The 21,252-nt window shown below is 38.0% G+C and overlaps 1 protein-coding gene across 11 annotated transcripts in view; it reads left to right on the top strand.

The window, feature by feature from the left end:
* CACNB2 (calcium voltage-gated channel auxiliary subunit beta 2) overlaps window positions 1–21,252 on the top strand; it is a 431,046-nt gene that overhangs the window by 244,151 nt on the left and 165,643 nt on the right. The gene's annotated exons all lie outside the window — the stretch shown is intronic.

Genomic DNA, 21,252 nt, shown 5'->3' with positions numbered 1-21,252 from the left:
TTGACATAAGAACAAATAATTTGGAAAAAGTACACTCTACATCATAAACTGCTATGAAAATGTTAATACTTTATTTTTATGTGTTAATACTATTTTTGTTCATGCTGTTTTAAGTAATGTGACCTCCAAGGAGTTTATTCTTTTGGTCTCTTTTCAACATCCTCAGCCTCACCTCTCTTCTCCGGCCTGTTCTCCACAGCTCCCTACGACGCATGTTTCTACCATGGGTGTCTACCTGCTGCACTCTCCTTGCTTTACGTCTCTTTCTTCCTCTTGCCAAATCTTCCTTTTTCTGTAAAAACACAGTTTCCCATGCAGTATGTCTTTCTCCTTCTTATTCTTTAGCTTTCTTTCTTGTTAGTATGTAAAACTGAAAGGAAATGAAAGAATTCTCATAAAATCCAGATACCTATGCAATTTCTCTGATTCCTTATGGTAACAGTTTAGGCAAGTGCTGTATTATTCATGTGCCCAAAATTTTGGAATGTGAGAGACAGAAGAAGAAAGAAATTCATCTAATCCAACCCACTTGCTTTAAGAATGAAAGGAAATGTCTGAAGAGTTAAGTGACTTACTCTGGATCTCAGAGTTAATGACAGATGGAGTTGCTAGTTAAGACAGTTTCCAGAGTTCAGCCCACTCTTTTTCACTTTTGCTATCCACTGTATTGTATTTCCGGTCCTAGAGTTTAGTTAAGGTCATACTCTAAGGCAGGGGTCCCCAAACTTTTTACACAGGGGGCCAGTTCACTGTCCCTCAGACCATTGGAGGGCAGGACTATAAAAAAAACTATGAACAAATCCCTATGCACACTGCACATATCTTATTTTAAAGTAAAAAAAAACAAAACAGGAAAAAATACAATATTTAAAATAAAGAACAAGTAAATTTAAATCAACAAACTGACCAGTATTTCAATGGGAACTATGCTCCTCTCACTGACCACCAATGAAAGAGGTGCTCCTTCTGGAAGTGTGGCGGGGCTGGATAAATGGCCTCAGGGGGCCGCATGCGGCCTGCTGGCCGTAGTTTGGGGACCCCTGCTCTAAGGGTTAGGTTGTTCCTAGCAGGCAATCTGGCTGATTGGCTTTGGATAAATTATTTAACCTCTCTGGTTTTAAGATTCTCATCAGAGTATGAGAAGACTAGCTACTGTTCAAGGCATCTTTGTAATCTTTGTAATTATCAATCTTTCTTCATCCATATTTAACAACTATCATATTTGATAGCCATTTATTTGCAAATATGAGGTGAATTGGTTTGTGTTTGTGTTTCTTCCCAAAGTTGAGCCATGTTTCAATCTATACAACCAATTAAACTTCTCCAATGTTTGGTCAAATTAATTAAGACATCATGGCTTTCTTGGCAGAAATTCTGTCTTTGTGCTACAGTAATGTTTGGCAAAGTTTTTGTTATTTTAAAAAAGATGTGAAATATGAAATTTTTATTTAAATAACTTTTTGTATCATAATGTTGAGACAGAACAATGTGGAATTCTTAATTATATACTACCTGAAAATTATCAAAAGAACAACATTATTCTTTGAAGGACTAGTATAGTATTACCCAGTATTAACCATTCATGGATTTCGTCATGTACCTTCCCACACAAATTATTTACAACTGGAAGCAAATATTGTATCTATCAACAAAGATGAAATTATATACAATGTTGGGCAAATGAGTTTGTAAAATATGTATTTTTTGAGTTTGCTCACTTTTATTGTTAGAAAATAGTGCTGGGCAGCGCCAGGAATATGTGGTCAGTGAAATTGCAAATTACCTTTCTGCTTGGTAAGGGCCATTGTTTTGCTAATGTTTGCTGGAGAAGGGATCTTTGTGGGCCCAGGTAGTTTAGCAAGGAGAACAGAGAGAATGCAGAGTGCTGAAGAAGAAGCCAGTATGTGCAGAGAGAGAGAAGGTGTGCAGATGGGGAACCAGAGTTGAGGGGCTTTGGGAGCCCTACTGAGGCTTATGGGGCCTTTGATTCCAGGATGAACTGGAGAATATTCTCTGGGTTGTGGAACCAGGGAATGTGTCAGGGCTTTGGGAGCTCTGAATGAGGGGGAAGCGGTTTGTCTTCCTTGTGTGTTTGCTCATCGGCCAGTGCGAGATTTTAATAAAGGAATGGCCCACCATTTTTTGGCTCCACTGTTTCTTTACTGTCTGCCCAAATTCAATGTGAACCTGCATGACTATGACAGTGGCAGCCCCTGGCCATAAATGCAACTATTGTGTTGATAAAAGAATGATAACAGTGTATTTGTTGGTTTGTGGGGTCCAGTAACTTACTAAGTCATTTAATTTTACATAAACTAATTCTCAAATTTTCTTTAAATTCCTAGAAAATTTTCTACTAATTTAAATAATTGAGAGATGAGTCATGCCGCAAACAGTAATTTTTTGTCTTTTGGTGTCTGGGTGCCTATTTTAAGGGGATTGTCAGGCTTGGTAAACTAGAAGCACTATATTCCAGCTGTGGAAGTAATATCACTATGATAATGTACTTTAGCTTTCTATGAAAGACTTCTTTGTGGCCATGTTGAGGACCTAGTTGAAGGTGTGTATGAAGTATGCATCATGATGGCAGTGAGTGTTCAGAAGTGGTTAGAAACTTTTTTAACCGTTCATTGACGGTTAGCATTTTTCTAATCATTTTAAAGTTTGTTTTTAAACTTCCTTCTCAAGGGCTTGACGTCACTCACAGAAATATAAAACAAATAGCTTGTTTCTGAGAGACTACCACAAATGCTGAAATACTTTTGAACAGAGTTTAAAATCAACAAACATTTTGTAATTTTATTATTTGTTATATTTGAGATTGTTTTTGTTCTTGAATTTGAATTAGAAATACTTATTAATATTTTACAATGTTCTTTTAAAAGGTATTTTTAAAAGCTCTTATTAGTGTAGCTAGAGGCAATTTAGATTCTTTTAAGATCTTGACTTCACCGTGAAATTGTGTCTGTTAAACTTAATTAAGCTAATTGAATTGAGAAGTCTATGTTATAAAGCTTTCTTAGATCATTTGTAAATAATGAACTTAGTAAAATCTTACTCTAAGAAACACTTTTCTTAAGCATTTTAAAAAGTAAATTAAGAGTATATATATAAAATTATGATATTACATTGCTCTTAATCCATAAAATATGTAAAAATAACTAACCCATAAATTGTACAAAATGATCAGTATCATATTTCCCCATGTATAAGATGCACTTTTTTCTGAAAATTTTGGGGTCTAAAAACTGGGTGCATCTTCTAAGTGGTTGTAGATTTCTTTTTACTTGCATTTACCGCTTTTTCGCGCTTCTTTTTGCGCTCATTGTTGAAGACACTGATTCGTCATCAGACACAAATGAGGCAAACTAATGGATGGGAGTTTTGACAGTGATGAGGAGTTGTATGAATTTTATGATGAGTAAAACTTGAGTTCAATAACTTTATGTTATATATTTTGTTTCAAATTTCGGACCCCAAAATTAAGGTGCATCTTACATATGGGAGCATCTTATACATGGGGGAATACAGTAAGTATTTCTGATATGCAAACAAAAGATAAAACTAAACTTTGAGTTATAGACACATTTTTTAAATTGTACAAAGGTATTTTAAACTATATATTCTGCTGAAATATTGTCATTCAACTCAAATTTAATAATTACATTTCTGATACCTTAATGCAAACTTTTTTTTTTCCGTATTTTTTTGAAGCTGGAAACGGGGAGGCAGTCAGACAGACTCCTGCATGCGCCCGACCAGAATCCACCCGGCATGCCCACCAGGGGGCGATGCTCTGCCCATCCGGGGCATTGCTCTGTTGCTACTAGAGCCACTCCAGCACCTGAGGCAGAGGCCATGGAGCCATCCCCAGCACCTGGACCAACTTTGCTCCAATGGAGCCTTGGCTGCGGGAGGGGAAGAGAGAGACAGAGAGAAAGGAGAGGGGGAGGGGTGGAGAAGCAGATAGGTGCTTCTCCTGTGTGCCCTGGCCGGGAATCGAACCCAGGACTTCCGCACGTCAGGCCCATGCTCTACCACTGAGCCAACCGGCCAGGGCCTCTCAAACTTTTTAAAGTCAGGGCACATTTAAAATCTACAAATAATTGTAGGTGCACTATATACAAATTTCTGAGAAATATGTTCTAAAAATTAAGTCAAATATTAAAGAAAAAATATAAAGTCCAAGCGTGCTTTTATGATAAATGAAATAATTACAACAAAATTAAATTTATTTTGACATCAAAAAACATTTTTATGTTACATTTTTTACGTTACGCTTTTTAGAATTCATAAAAAGAGGGATTAAAAAATTTAAAAATGACAGTTAGCTTTTTATATATATAGATACATTCTTGGTAAGATTTAGTAAATTTGGCAAGTCCTAGTGTGAATGTGTTAAGTTTTTTCATTCTTGTGTTTATGAGAAACATAAGCCTGATGTGTCCTAGCAATTTCTTCAATGTTTGGGCATATGTTTGAAAGACAAACTCTCATTTCCTCATCAATACATTGAAGAATTCCTCTCTTTTTACTTTTAATTATGTTGAGGGTAGAAAATCCTAATTTGCATAAATAGGATGTTAAAAATTGTAGTAAAATGTTCAAAGCTTTTTTAGATATTGCCACATATTCTTCTTTTATAGTAATCCAAAAGGCTTCAAGAGACAATTCCTTATGTTTAATCATCAATCCAAAACCCCCACCATACATATCATCGTAACTTTACACCAAACAAAGGATAGAAGAAACTTGCCTCTAGTCTTTCCAGGGAACATGGGGGGTAGTGTAAACAATCCAGCACCACAGCTTAACAGCCTTTTGCAACCTAATCAGGCAAGTGAGGTGGGGGGTTGAGCAGACTGTCAGTTTACAGCCAATTCCTCACACCTCTGCCCCCAAAAATCTAAACTCCAAAAACCCTGTCGGTTTTTTGGTCCCCAACAGGCACATATTTCTCTGGAATACCATAGGGCGCACCTGGAAATATTCAAGGGCGCACCACTGCCTTAATGTCTTGATGAGTGCTCGCTTCGGCAGCACATATATTAATGTCTTGATGAATGGAGATAATTTGAGCTATTTTTAGAGAAATTTATAAGCTCTTTGTTAGCTTAGCAATAACACAATTTAACTGTTAATAAATAACTTTATTTTAAAGAAGGAATTTTCGTTTTCTGGTCATATTGCACTTAAAACTGAATTTTCTTTTAGGTATGTGGCGGGGGGGTTTAATAGAGGAGATGATTTCACTTATTGTCATATATAGCCAGGAAGACAGAAATTTCCTGGAAAGTAACTGAGCTCATTACTTTAAACATAGCAAGTTGAAATCATAGTTTTCCATTTGATTTCTTTATTCCAACTTTGGGATAAGATGAAATAGCCAATTCCAGAACGAGAGGTGAAGATTTTTGTTGTACCTTTGAAATTGGTAATACATAAAACTTCTAAATAAACAATGCGAAAATGAATCTGATGTCTAAGCTTGACTCTCTGTTGTTACACTGTGAGTGGCTCATGCAGAATTATCCAACTGTTTAAGAGTAGCATTCAAGCATACATTGTCAAACAGAAAAGAGTATTTGAAAAAGTGATGTTAACAATTTAAAGAAAGCATTTCTGAAAATGAGTTCCAACTTTTTGTTATTTTTTTAAAATAAATGTATAAATAAATGCAGAAATTATTTTCTAGAATTCACCCCAAAGAGTATTTTAGGAATATAAACATTTATTAATTAACCCTCATGTGTTTAAAATACACACCTGTTTTACATGATTATGCACATAAGCCAGTTTTTCATGAATAATTTGTATTATTTTTTACATAATTTAAGATACCATATGCTTTATAATGAAGAAAAACACTTAATGTATACAGTAATGTTAAACATTTACAGCATGAATCATTATATACTTTTTTAAAGTGCTACCTAAGTGTGAAAACAGGAACTTAAAGGATGTGATGTTCATGTGAAGTGTTCTATTTATTCAAAGTCACTGTAAATTCATTAATTTAGGTCCTTCTGGTTACTGAGACAAATTTGGAACTCTTTTTGCGTTAAGAAATAAAATGTTTTTAAAAACCTGAAAACTAGATTTATTCATTGAGTACTTAAAATTCTAGTGTGTTTGTTCTATAAGAAGAAGTCTACATAACTGTTTAAAAACTTGACATTGGTAATTCTTTTAGGTTTTATAATTTACCAAAACTGGTTAATTTTACTGAAGTCATAAAGAATATTTATATGTACTTAAGAAATACTTTTCCATTAAAGTTTTTTTAATTTATTGATTTTAGAGAGAGCAGAAGGAGAGGGGGGGGGGAGATTTGTTTGTTGTTCCACTTATTTATGCACTTATTGGTCAATTCTTTTTTTTAATAAATTTTTATTAATGTTAATGGGATGACATTAATAAATCAGGGTACATATATTCAAAGAAAAGATGTCTAGGTTATCTTGTCATTAAATTATGTTGCATACCCCTCGCCCAGAGTCAGATTGTCCTCCGTCACCCTCTATCTAGTTTTCTCTGTGCCCCTCCACCTCCCCCTAACTCTCTCTCTCCCTCCCTCCTGTGTCCTCCCTCCTCACACCCCTGGTAACCACCACACTCTTGTCCATGTCTCTTAGTCTCGTTTTTATGTTCCACCAATGTATGGAATCATGTAGTTCTTGTTTTTTTCTGATTTACTTATTTCACTCCGTATAATGTTATCAAGATCCCACCATTTTGCTGTAAATGATCTGATGTCATCATTTCTTATGGCTGAGTAGTATTCCATAGTGTATATGTGCCACATCTTCTTTATCCAGTCTTCTATTGAAGGGCTTTTTGGTTGTTTCCATGTCTTGGCCACTGTGAACAGTGTTGCAATGAACATGGGGATACATGTGTCTTTACGTATCAATGTTTCTGAGGTTTTGGGGTATATACCCAGTAGAGGGATTGCTGGGTCATAAAGTAGTTCTATTTGCAGTTTTTTGAGGAACCACCATACTTTCCTCCATAATGGTTGTACTACTTTACAGTCCCACCAACAGTGGATGAGAGTTCCCTTTTCTCCGCAGCCTCTCCAACATTTGCTATTACCAGTCTTGTTGATAATAGCTAATCTAACAGGGGTGAGGTGGTATCTCATTGTAGTTTTGATTTGCATTTCTCTAATAACTAATGAAGCTGAGCATCTTTTCATATATCTGTTGGCCATTTGTATTTCTTCCTGGGAGAAGTGTCTATTCATGTCCTCTTCCCATTTTTTTATTGGATTGTTTGTTTGTTTGTTGTTGAGTTTTATGAGTTCTTTGTAAATTTTGGATATTAAGCCCTTATCTGAGCTGTTGTTTGAAAATATCATTTCCCATTTAGTTGGCTGTCTGTTTATTTTGATATCAGTTTCTCTTGCTGAGCAAAAACTTTTTATTCTGATGTAGTCCCATTCATTTATCTTTGCCTTCACTTCTCTTGCCATTGGAGTCAGGTTCATAAAATGTTCTTTAAAACCCAGGTCCATGAGTTTAGTACCTATGTCTTCTTCTATGTACTTTATTGTTTCAGGTCTTATATTTAGGTCTTTGATCTATTTTGAATTAATTTTAGTACACGGGGACAGGCTGTAGTTGAGTTTCATTCTTTTGCATGTGGCTTTCCAGTTTTCCCAACACCATTTGTTGAAGAGGCTTTCTTTTCTCCATTGTATGTTGTTGTCCCCTTTATCAAAGATTATTTGACCATATATATGTGGTTTTATTTCTGGGCTTTCTATTCTGTTCCATTGGTCTGAGTGTCTATTTTTCTGCCAATACCATGCTGTTTTGATTATCGTGGCCCTATAATATAGTTTAAAGTCAGGTATTGTAATGCCCCCAGCTTCATTCTTTTTCCTTAGGATTGCTTTGGCTATTCGGGGTTTTTTATAGTTCCATATAAATCTGATGATTTTTTGTTCCATTTCTTTTAAAAATGTCATAGGAATTTTGATGGGAATTGCATTAAATATATATATTGCTTTGGGTAATATGGCCATTTTAATTATATTTATTCTTCCTATCCAAGAACAAGGAATATTTTTCCATCTCATTGTGTCTTTTTCTATTTCTCTTAACAATGCCTTGTAGTTTTTGTTACATAGGTCCTTTACATTCTTTGTTATGTTTATTCCTAGGTATTTTAGTTTTTTTGTTGCAATTGTGAAGGGGATTATTTTTTTGAGTTTGTTCTCACTTGTTTCATTGTTGGCATATAGAAAGGCTATTGACTTCTGTATGTTAATTTTGTATCCTGCGACCTTACTGTATTGGCTTATTGTTTCTAGTAATCTTTTTGTAGAGTCCTTCGGGTTTTCGATATATAGGATCATATCATCTGCAAAAAGTGATACCTTTACTTCTTCTTTTCCGATATGGATGCCTTTTATTTCTCTGTCTTGTCTGATTGCTCTGGCCAGAACTTCTAGCACCACGTTAAATAAGAGTGGAGAGAGTGGACAACCCTGTCTTGTTCCTGATTTAAGTTGGAAACTCCTCAGTTTTATGCCATTTAATATGATGTTGGCTGATGGTTTATCATATATGGCCTTTATCATGTTGAGATATTTTCCTTCTATACCCATTTTGTTGAGAGTCTTAAACATAAAAATTGTGTTGTATTTTATCGAAAGCCTTTTATGCGTCTATTGATAAGGTCATGTGGTTTTTGTTCTTTGTTTTGTTGATATGGTGTATTACGTTAACCTTTTTACGTATGTTGAACCATCCTTGAGATTCTGGGATGAATCCCACTTGATCATGATGTATTATTTTTTTAATATGTTGTTGTATTCGATTTTCCAGTATTTTGTTTAGTATTTTAGCATCTGTATTCATTAGAGATATTGGTCTATAGTTTTCTTTCTTTGTGCCATCCTTGCCAGGTTTTGGTATAAGGGTTATGTTGGCCTCATAAAATGTGTTTGGAAGTATTGCTTCTCTTCAATTTTTTGGAAGACTTTGAGTAGAATAGGAACCAAGTCTTCTTTGAATGTTTGATAGAATTCACTAGTATAACCGTCTGGGCCTGGACTTTTATTTTTGGGGAGGTTTTTAATGGTTTTTTCTATTTCCTCCCTGCTGATTGGTCTGTTTAGGCTTTCTGCTTCTTCATGACTCAGTCTAGGAAGGTTGTATTGTTCTAGGAATTTATCCATTTCTTCTAAATTGTTGTATTTGGTGGCATATAGTTTTTCATAGTATTCTACAATAATTCTTTGTATATCTATGATGTCTGTGGTGATCTCTCCTCTTTCATTTTGGATTTTATTTATTTGAGTCCTGTGCCTTTTTTCCTTGGTGAGTCTTGCCAAGGGTTTGTCAATTTTGTTGATTTTTTCAAAGAACCAGCTCCTTGTTTTATTGATTTTTTTCTATAGTTTTTCTGTTCTCTATTTTGTTTATTTCTGCTCTGATTTTTATTATCTCCTTTCTTCGGCTGGTTTTGGGTTGTCTTTGTTCTTCTTTTTCTAGTTCCTTAAGGTGTGAAGTTAAGTGGTTCACTTGGGCTCTCTCTTGTTTGTTCATATAGGCCTGGAGTAATATGAACTTTCCTCTTATTACTGCTTTTGCTGCATCCCAGAGATTCTGATGTGTCGTATTGTCATTTTCATTTGTCTGTATATATCTTTTGATCTCTGCACTTATTTCTTCTTTGACCCATTCATTTTTTAGAAGTATATTGTTTAGTTTCCGTAATTCTGTGGGTTTTTCCCCCTCTTTTTTACAGTTGAATTCTAGTTTCAAGGCTTTATTATCAGAGAATATGCTTGGTACAATTTCGATTTTTCTAAATTTGCTGATGTTGTCTTTGTGGCCCAACATATGGTCAATTCTTGAGAATGTTCCATGTACACTAGAGAAAAATGTATACTCTGTCTCTTTGGGATGAAGTGTCCTGTAGATGTCTATCTAATCCAGGTGTTCTAGTATTTCGTTTAAGGCCACTATATCTTTATTGATTCTCTGTTTGGATGACCGATCTAGAGCCGTCAGTGGTGTATTGAGGTCTCCAAGTATGATTGTATTTTTGTCAGTTTTTGTTTTAAGGTCAATAAGTAGCTGTCTTATATATTTTGGTGCTCCTTGGTTTGGTGCATATATATTAACGATTGTTATGTCTTCTTGATTCAGTGTCCCCTTAATCATTATGAAATGACCATTTTTGTCTCTGAGTACTTTTTCTGTCTTGTAGTCAGCATTATTAGATATAAATATTGCTACACCTGCTTTTTTGGGGGTGTTGTTTGCTTGGAGTATTGTTTTCCAGCCTTTCACTTTGAATTTGTTTTTATCCTTGTTGCTTAGATGTGTTTCTTGTAGGCAGCATACAGTTGGATTTTCTTTTTTTTTTCCTGAAGCTGGAAACAGGGAGAGACAGTCAGACAGACTCCCGCATGCGCCCGACCGGGATCCACCCGGCATGCCCACCATGGGGCGACGCTCTGCCCACCAGGGGGCGATGCTCTGCCCATCCTGGGCATCACCATGTTGCGACCAGAGCCACTCTAGCGCCTGGGGCAGAGGCCAAGGAGCCATCCCCAGCGCCCGGGCCATGTTTGCTCCAGTGGAGCCTTGGCTGTGGGAGGGGAAGAGAGAGACAGAGAGGAAAGCGCGGCGGAGGGGTGGAGAAGCAAATGGGCGCTTCTCCTGTGTGCCCTGGCCGGGAACCAAACCCGGGTCCTCCACACGCTAGGCCGACGCTCTACCGCTGAGCCAACCGGCTAGGGTGGATTTTCTTTTTTAATCCATTCTGCTACTCTGTGTCTTTTTATTGGTAAGTTTAATCCATTTACACTTAGTGTAATTATTGACACTTGTGGTTCCCTATTGCCATTTTATAAATTGCTTTCTGTTAGTTTTGTATCTTGTTTGATTCTTCTCTTTTGTTTTTCTATCATTTGTTTTTGTTTGTTTGTATTCCATACTTCTTTCCTCTGTTGCTACCTTAAGTCAAGTGTTTTTGTGGTGGTTTTTCAAGGGTGGTTACCATTAAGTAATGAAAAGGGTACCTAGCATATTCATTGTAGTACCCTATCTTATGAGTATTTCTGCGCTTCATCGTCTTTTGCTACTTTTAATCTTCATCCTTTCCCCCCTTTTTTTCCTTTGTTGTCACAGTTTAAGTTTAGTTTTATTCTTTTCTTGGTGGAGCTGTTACTTGTGGTGTTGTTTTCTTTTGTTCTTTGAATCTGGTTGGAAAACCCCCTTTAGTACTTCCTGGAGTGGGGGCTTTCTGATGATAAATTCCCTCATCTTTTCTGTATTTGTGAATGTTTTTATATCTCCTTCATACTTGAAGGATAGCTTTGATGGGTATAGTATTCTTGGCTGAAAGTTCCTCTCTTTCAGGGCTTTAAATATTGGGGTCCACTCTCTTCTAGCTTGTAGAGTTTCTGCTGAGAAATCTGATGATAATCTAATAGGCCTTCCTTTATATGGTGTACTCTTCTTTTCCCTGGCTGCCTTGAGAATTTTTTCTTTGTCATTGGTTTGTGTCATCTTCATTATGATGTGCCTTGCAGTGGGTTTGTTGGGGTTAAGAATACTCGGTGTTCTGTTTGCTTCTTGAATTTGAGGCTTTAGTTCTTTCCACAGGCTTGGGAAGTTCTCATCTATTATTTGTTTGAGTATATTCAACATTCCATTTTTTTTCTCTTCTCCCTCTGATATACCTATTATTCTTATGTTATTCTTTCTGATGGAGTCAGACAATTCCTGTAGGGCTTTCTCGTTTTTTATTATTTTTGAGTCTCTTTCTTCTTCTCTCTGTTGTGCCTCAAGTTGCTTGTCTTCTATTTCAGTAATCCTATCTTCTATCTGGGCTGTTCTATTAGCTAAGCTTGTTACCTCGTTTTTCAGCTCGTGAATTGAGTTTTTCATTTCTGTTTGATTTGTTTTTATAGTTTCAATTTCCTTGGTAATATATTCTTTGTGGTCGTTGAGTTGTTTTCTGATCTCCCTAAATTGCCTTTCTGTTTTTTCTTGTATATCTCTTGAGTATTTTTAAGATTTCTATTTTAAATTCTCTGTCATTTGGCTCCAAGGCTTCCAATATGTTAAATCTTTTCTCCATAGATTTTTCCACATCTATTTGTGTTACCTATCTTTTGTATCCATAATATTCTATTTCCTTTTTCTTATTGGCATCTGAGGGTGGTCTTGTTGATAGTATCAATTAGAATTAATAAAGAATAAAAAGGAAAAAAAAGGAAAACACCCCACAAAAAAAAAACACAGTAATAATTTATTATTTCCCCCTTTTTTCTTTCTTCTCTTCCCCTCCTCTCCCCTCCTTAGGGAAATATCATGATGACCTGTGAATTATATTATGCTAGATGGAACAAAAACTGCCTATAACGGAGGGCCTGATTTGGGTTGAAGAGTTCAAGGGGCAAAAAAGGGAGTAGGGACCTACTAAATGCAAAAGAAAAAAGAAAAAAAAAAAGAAAATCTTAGACAAGCATAAAATGATTTGCTTGTAAGTGATGGTCAACTAAGAGATATAATGAGGGGGTAAGAGGGAAACATAAAAAAGGAGAGAAAAATAATAATAATTAAAGAAGAAAAAAATAAAAATAATAAGTTAAAATCTGTTGTATTAAGTGGAGTGAAGACTAACTACAACGGAGACCTTGGGTTGGGAGGAATGCTAGTGAGTTAAAAAGCAATGTAAAAAGTACCCAAAGTGCCACAAAAACAAACAAAGGAAAACCAAAAACAACAGCAAAAAAATAAAAAATAAAATAAAATGAAACTTGAGTCCCAAATTAAATAATTTGTTTGTGATTGAGGATTGAATGTGAGGAAAAGTAAAAGGAGAAAAGAAGAAACGAATAGAAAGGAAAAAATAAGAAAAAGAGAGAAACGAAGGAAGAGAAAAAGGAAGAGAAAAAAAAGACAAAAGGGGAGAGAGTGAGAGTTAAGGGTTTTGTAGTAAAACCCTAAAGGAGAGTAAGGATGAAGAAAAGAAATAAAATGTAACACTCATGGGTAGTGTAGTTCAAGAAAAGGGAAGCATAAGATGGGCAGAGAATAAAAGGACCGAGGTGGAGGAAATAGAAATAATAATAAAGGCAATAAGATAGAAGAAACAAACAACAACAACAAAGAATTAGTGGAACAAGTTATAAAGTCTGTGGATTTTCCTTAATTTTGAGAGGTTAACTTCTTCCTTTTTCTTTTCTCTTCCTCTTCCTGGTCGGTGACTCTGTACCCCAGGCTCTGCCCCTGTGTCATGCTTAGGTAGGGATTTGCAGTTGATGGGATTCTATGGCAATGTCATATAATTGGCTTTAGTCTCGCTGGTAGTCAAGGCTTGTTGGCGTTTGCAGGGTCCAACAATGAGAGAGTTTGCTTTCCTGGAGTCTCTCTCCTAGTCTCCCCTTCCTGAATTAGCAGCCTGGTGATCCAGTTATGAGGCTGTCACTGCTTCTGTCTGGGGAGTAAGAGGCTCAAAGAGCTGGGAAAACCGCACTCTATCCCTACTCAGCGCAAGGCTCTGGGTAAGGCTCTGGCAGTCAGAGCCTCCAGCGTAATCAGGTGGGGCTGGGAGTCAATTGTTGTCAAGGTGGCTGTTCAGTGCCTAGCATTCAGTTGGACCACTCAACCCAGGCTTTCCACACTTTGTAACCTATTTTGACTGGGAAGAAGAGGCACTAGTCGCTGCTTGCTATATATATCTTAATATCTGCCAGGTCCCTCTTGTTAGCATATCCTTGAATATGGAGGAAGTTGCCCCCGCCCCTTTAGCGAGAGGCACTGAAAAATATCATGCTCTTGTCTTGGATTGCTGAACTGAGAGAGAGCCTATCAATTAGAGCCCCGTGGGTGCGCAGATTTCGTGGGTTAAGCTAATTTCAGTGATTGGATCCGCAGCTGTGCTTCAGAAAGTATTTCAGGCTGCCTGCGCGCCCCTCCCCCAACGCTTTATTGTTAGCTTGAATGGCTGGGTGAGGTGCCCGCCCACGGAGAGAATCTCCGGAATGGGGAAGACAGCCTTAGCGCCCCTCCTGGACCGCGGCACGGGGAACACGTGCGGTTTCTTAGGGCATGCCGGTGGCTGGGGACTTTCCCTCGCAGTGCGCGGGCCGCTGGGGACGCTGGTGGTGTAAGGGAGCTCGCTCTGCGACCGGACCGAGGCACGGAGTGTGCACACGGTTTCTCAGGGCACGCCACGGCCGCCAGCGCCCAGGCTGCTGCTCCCTGAGTGTGGGCAGGCAGTTGCACGCGTGGGTTGACTCACCACAGGCGTACTCCCTCCTCGGCTTGAATGAACGTCCGTGCTGTAGTTAGCTTCCTTCACACCGTCAGCTCTGACCCGTCTCTCAGATTCAAGTGATAACAGTCCTTTCTCTTTCAGTGTGTGTAGAACTCCGGAATGCTCCGAGGATAAATTTTTCTGTTTCTAGTTGATAAATTTGTTGAGATTTTGGGGAGATCTGTCGGACGCGCTGCTCACGGCGCCATTTCCGTGAGGTCACCTATTGGTCAATTCTTGTATGTGCAGGAATGAAACCTGCAACCATGGCATATCTAGATGATGCTCTAACCCACAGAGCAACCCAACCAGGGCAATTTTCCATTTCTTTTAGTTCCTGATTCTATTTTTTGTATTTCTCCCAGTAAGTCAGTTATTTGTTTTGTGTCACTAATTCATTTTTTATATATTGAGTATTTGAAATGTCCTATACTTTGCCATGGTACATAGGTTAGAGTAGTCTAAACTTTGATATTTTTAAGGTATCCATATTAGAATTTATTTTTGTGTTTCTACTAGATTTCCGTTTACTCAAAGTGTGCTCCATGGACCAGCACTTCCAGTGTTACCTTGGAGCTTGTTAGAAATACAGAATCTCAGGCCGATCCCTCACCTACTGAAACAGAATCCATGCCTTAGCAAGATTCCCAAGTGATCCATATGTTGATTACCATTTAACAAAGCTCATTTAAAAGGCAGTCCTACACAGACTAGATGGTTAGATGAGATGGATATTCCAGCTCCTTAGAATCCATAATTCTTTTATTTCAGAAAATATAGTTATTGAGATTCAAAGGGAGGTTAAGTGCAGAAAGTTTGAGGTTAGGCAAAATGGTTGAAACTCAGTTTTGCCACTGTTAGTTTTTAGTTTCTTTGGGCCTTTTAACTCATCTGAGGCTCAGTTCCCAATCTGTGAGATGGAGATGCTAATGAAAGCCTCACTGCTATGCGATGTAGGTCAAGTGTTTGCTCACATAATAACTCTCAGGAAATGATCAGTCTAACTCATATTGTTGTTAACTCACATTGCATTAAGTTGGGCCTGTTGACAGGCCCACTAAACTTAGCAGGCTTCAATGATTGGGTCTATCTTTCTTGTGAAATCTAATTGGCTTTGCAGAGTCTGAAGTGATAGTTGCCTGTCTTAAAGAAAAGAGGCTATGAGGTCCCATGGTTTGATTTTTGTCACATATTATATTTTTAGGATTAAAGCAAGAACTAAAGAACCAACCTCTTTTAACCGTGAAAAGAGTCATTAGATTGGAGATCTAACAGACTAGCTGGTTTCTTTTTACATTTAAATTCCCCTTTTCCTCCATCCCCTAGAGTTTGGGGAGTTAGTTCCCCCAAACAGCTGTAGAATGTCTTTAAACTCTGCCTCTCTTTAACTCATAATTAGGGCCACAACATAGTGAAGTTCCGCCCTCCCGTAGCAAGATGTGGAGGGATGTGTCTGGCTGGCCTTCTTTGGAGAACAGAATTTCATTTTCAGAAAACTCTGTTTTAAAAAGAATGAACCCAGGGTGATCTCAAGCTGTTAGCCACAAATTTTCATCTTTATTAATAGTATTTCATCAGGAAGCTAATCTCAGTGACGGTGGGAGCAGTCTCCTAGTTAAGAACGAAAGCTCATACTTATTTAATATTTTTGTAATTCTTTTGACACTAAAAAGTAATTCATGCTTAAAGAATAGAATTTTCAAAGTGCTTTCTCTAATTTAACCACTTTCCTGTTGTTCGGTACTTAGATTGTATTACACACACACACACTGTCCCATGGTGAACATTCTCATACATAAATATTTTTCTAAATCTTTATTTCCTCCACATAAATTTCAAAAGAGAGAATTCCTGAATATATACTTTTAAAAGAGTGGTATGTCTTTTCAAATTGCTTTTCTATTTATTTAATATTTTCTTTTGTTTTTCAATTGCAGTTGGCATTCAGTATTAGTTTCAGATATATAACACAGTGATTAGACACTTATATACCTTACAAAGTGACCACCCCATTATTGCTTATTAGAAATGTTGTACTCATTCAGATATCCACTCAAGTGAATATTTGAGTTCACTTCACTCTAATATTGACTCATGTATTAAATGGTTAATTTAATACAATGAAATATTCAGCCATAAAAAAATAAGGAAATCCTGCCATTTGTGACAACATGGGTGGACTTTGAGGGCATTATGCTAACTTAAGTAAGTCATATAGAGAAAGACAAATAACTATATCATACTATATAATATCACTTATACGTAGAATCTAAACAAAAGCAACAAACCCTTAAAGAGAACAAATTGATAGTTACCAGAGGCAAGGGGTGAGGAGGTAAGAGAAATGAGTGAAAGTGGTCAAAAAGGTACAAACTTCCATTTATAAAATAAATAAGTCCTAAAGATAATATACAGCATGGAGACTATAGTTTACAATACTGTATTGTATATTTGAAAGTTGCTAAGAGAGTAGATTTTAGTTCTCATCACACACACAAAAAATGTAACTATGCCTGACCAGGTGGTGGCACAGTGGATAGAGCATCAACCTGGACTAGTGATGATACAGGTTCAAAACCCCGAGGCCACTGGCTTCAGTGTGGGCTTATCAGGCTTGAGAGTAGGGTTGATGGCTTAAGTCCAGAACTTGCTGGCTTGAAGCCCAAGGTCGCTAGCTTGAGCAAGGGGTCACTGGCCCGGCTGGAGCCCCCCCAGACAAGGTACAAATGAGAAAGCAATCAATGACCAACTCAAGTGCCACAACTACGAGTTATTCTTCTCATCTCTCTCCCTTCCTGTCTGCCCCCATTCTCTTTTTCTCTCTCTCTCTTAAAAAAAAAAAAATGCAACTCTGTGTGGTGATGGATAAGTTAATTAGACTTATTGTGGTGATCATTTCATAATACATACGTGTATTAAATCGTTATGCTGTACACTGAAACAAACACAATGTTACATGTCAATTATATCTGAATAAGTAATAAAATAATTAAAATAAATTTAAAAATTTTAATCAAAACATCTCATTTTTAATATTTGCATATTTCTGATTACTCTTTAGATTAAATATTTTCCACCTTTTTTAGCCATATTTGTTTCTTATGAGTTGTTGGGTAAGTTAACTCTCTGTACCTCAGTTTCTTCACCTTGTCAGTTTGTAAAATCATTGTGGAGACCAAATGGGTTAATGTATTCAGACATTTAGACTAGTAGGTGCTGTATCAGTGTCAATTATTAGTGCTGTTTGTCCTTGGTGAATGTTTGGTTTATGGCTTTTGTCCATGTTTTATATTGAGATTCAAGTGTTTAGAGTTGCGTGGAGCATTACTTCTTACTCCTTTGCATGAAGTTAGGAGAGGACAAAATTTTCTGATAACTTTAGTGATTGTTATTACCGAAGATGCTGGGAGCAAAGTGATGGCGTACTCCTTAGTATTGATATTATTATTCCCAATTTAAAGATAATAAAGAAAGGTTCAGAAAGTTTCAGTATTTTCCAGGATATAACTGGCTTCTCATCCTGTGCCACCTCCATGCTGCTGAGGATCCGTGGTCCCTCACCTCTTGAATTGTACTGTTTGGTACATGCCTTGCAATGTGGTAGTACCGCAGGGTGGTTGGTTGGTGTAGACTCTGGAGCCACATGGGCTGAGTCTGGCTCTATCACTTACTAGCTCTGTGACGTTACAGGCACACTAACTTCACCTGTGAAGTAGAGTCCATGATAATACCTACCTGTGGGATTGTTGTGAGGATGAAGGCAGTGAATCTGTGCGTAAGTCACCTAGAACTGTAACCTTGTATATGGCGATGTTCTGTGATCGTTATTACACCGCTTTCAGGATCCTGTGTGGCTAGAAGGCCTAGCTAACACTGCAGGGCTGTTGCCTTTTTGTTGACTGCATACCACTCTGGGGGTAGGGAAGGCAATTCTTAGAAAATGAGAACTTTTACCATTGCCCACCCTATGCCATAATGAACCAACGAGGAATTTTTTAAAAGAAAAATTATGCCAACTGATTTGATTTTGTGCAACTCAAAAGTCCCTCAGCAACGCCCTGACCAACTGGCCCAGTGGTAGAGCATTGGCCCAGTGTGTGGAAGTCCCAGGTTTAATTCCCAGCCAGGGCACACAGGAGAAGCGCCCATCTGCTTCTCCATCCTTCCCCCTCTCTCTTCTCTCTGTCTCTCTCTTCCCCTCCTGCAGCCAAGGCTCTATTGGAGCAAAGTTGGCCCAGGAGCTGAGGATGGTTCCATGGCCTTCACCTTAGGCACTAAAATGGCTCTGGTTGCAACGTAATAACGTCCCAGATGGGCAGAGCATTGCCCCCTTGTGGGCTTGCCGGGTGGATTTTGGTCAGGCGCATGCGGGAGTCTATCTCTCTGCCTCCCCGCTTCTCACTTCAGAAAAATACAAAGAAAAAAAGAGTCCCTCAGTGTTCCCTAGCAGCGGACACACTTTAATATTAGAATTCCCGGGTGAAGGGACGCACCATTGAGGCTGCCATCACCCTCTCCCGCTGCCATCTCTTGCTTGGGAGCTGCTGAATGTTCTCATAACAAGGCCAATTTGCTCAATAGCCTGTTTTTTGTGCCCTGATGCATGCACTCTCTGGAGATTTTCACTGTTTGTGATGCAGAAAGCACCCCACATTCAGGGATTTGGAAAAAAACAACAGCAAAACTTTGATCTGAAATGCAAAATCATTGGCAAAGGGGGGATTACATTTTCCTACAGTATGCACTGCGGGGAGACCGTAACAAACTTTCTTTGCAAAGGTTCTCAGGATCTGTGATGAAGGTAAAGTCTAGCCCTTATTCATTCATTCACTCATCCATTCATTTAGCAGGCATTTATTGAACCCTTCCTGTGAGCCAGGCACTGTGTTTCCTCCTGCCCTGAATTCAGGCTGAGAATATCTGATTCCACTATTATATCTTGATTCTTATTTCTGTTCCTCAAGACTAAGCTGGACAGCCTTCCTTAAGGAAGGCTTCCTTACACCTGCTATGTAAGGCTGAGGAGAAGGATTATAGCAGCTGTTATTTATGGAATATTTATGTGAGACACTATATTAAGTGATTTACTTGTAGTCATCAATCAAAACAATTTTATTTTGACCCACGATTTACAGATGATGGAAATAAGATTTAGAGAGTTGTAAAAATGTGCCCAAGATCACATAGGTAATAAGAGGTAGAACCAGAATTTAAGCACAAGCCAGTTTGACTACAAAATCCAAGCTCTTTGTTGCTCTAGCTGTTTCTCTCACAAGGTCATTTAGCCTTTTATGTCCAACAACAAAATAACAAAGCAGCACCAAATGGCATTTCCTAAGTATTACTGCATAAGCACTGACCTTTACAACAAGTATTCTTAAGCCTTACAACTACTTTATGTGCCCTGCTATCTCTTGCCCATTTTTCAGATAACTTGTCCAAGGTCATCCAAATTAGAAGTGTCAGCTTTGGTATTTGTCACACAGCCCCCTAAAGAAACAGTCCTTTAATTAAAAGCAAACGGCTGTGTCTAGGTTGCAGCCTGAAGAACAGTTATACTTTCTGAGGTATTAGAGAGTGAAAGTGATTGGGAGCTGAGTGTAGTGATGTATCCTGTGTCCTATGGTCCTGCCCTCCCTCTCTGTAACAAGGCTATAAGGAGAAAGGCACATGCATCCTTATTAAGACACAGATGATCTCAACGTGCTAATGGGGGTGAAGTTCATTGTTAAATGAATCATTTTCTCAATCCTCTAAGAGGTAGTATTTACTCTTTGGATTGAGTTTTCAGGGCTATGCATGGGGAAAATGTCAGACAATTTAAAATAGAAAAAGCTGCTTTTAATTGAAGAAGCCTCCCCCCCCCCTTTTTTTTCTAAATAACCTAGTTCCTTGAAACTGGGAAATGGAAGGCAATATCTGTCACAAACTAACAAGCAAGTGAAAATCTAGTTCCCTTGACCCTTATTGGAGAAGTACAGGGGCCTGTGCTCCGAGTGATGACCTTGATGCTCCTAGGCCTAGGCATGATTATCAGTAGATGTGAAGGCCAGATGGTGAGTGCCTGTACAAATGGTGTTGTATATGCCTACGTTTGAAGGATGGCTTAATTTTCCTGATTTGTTGACATGCTGAAAACCACCTAAAAGTGCCTCTAAGAGTCTTAGATGTAGATTTGGAGAAGAAAACTATTTTCTTTTTTCTCATCAGTTGAGGTAGTCAGAGGATTAAAAGTCAACTGTACTAAGATACTGGATTTAAAAATAAATAATTTTGATGAGGGAGTAATAAGATTGGCAGGAATTATCTTGTGCCTCATATATGAACTCCATAAATAAACCTTTTAATCACTCTTGTAAAATTGGCAGGAATTATCTTGTGCCTCATATATGAACTCCATAAATAAACCTTTTAATCACTCTTGTAAAAAAGGGAATTGTAGGCTTTGGCCCGTTGGCTCAGTGGTAGAGCATTGGCCTGGTGTGTGGATGTCCTGGGTTTGATTACTGGTCAGGGTACACAGAAGTGCCCATCTGCTTCTCCACTCCTACCCCTCTTGCTTCTCTTTCTCTCTTTTTCTCCCCTCCAGCAGCCAGAGCTCAATTAGAGCAAGCCAATTAGAGTGAGTTGGCCCCGGCTGCTGAGGATGGCTCCATGGCCTCCATCTCAGGTGCTAAAATGGCTCTGGTTGCAATGGAGCAATGCCCCAGATGGGCAGAGCATCACCCCCTAGTGGGCTTGCTGGGTAGATCCCAGTCAGGGTGCATGTGGGAGTCTGTCTCTGCCTCCTCTCCTCTCAATAAAAAAAAGGGGGGGATTATAGTAAGAACTAATTTGACTAATTAGATATCAGCATTACACAAGCTATGCAATTTGAAACCTGGCATATCATATAATACACCAGTCGACCAACTTTTTTCTGTAAGGGCCAGATGGCAAATATTTTCAGTTTTGAGGATCCCC

The sequence above is a fragment of the Saccopteryx bilineata genome, chromosome 5 (assembly GCF_036850765.1).
Source record: "Saccopteryx bilineata isolate mSacBil1 chromosome 5, mSacBil1_pri_phased_curated, whole genome shotgun sequence".
NCBI lineage: Eukaryota > Metazoa > Chordata > Mammalia > Chiroptera > Emballonuridae > Saccopteryx > Saccopteryx bilineata.
Note: the sequence above shows the minus strand (reverse complement) of the source record. Positions and strands in the feature narration are given on the sequence as shown.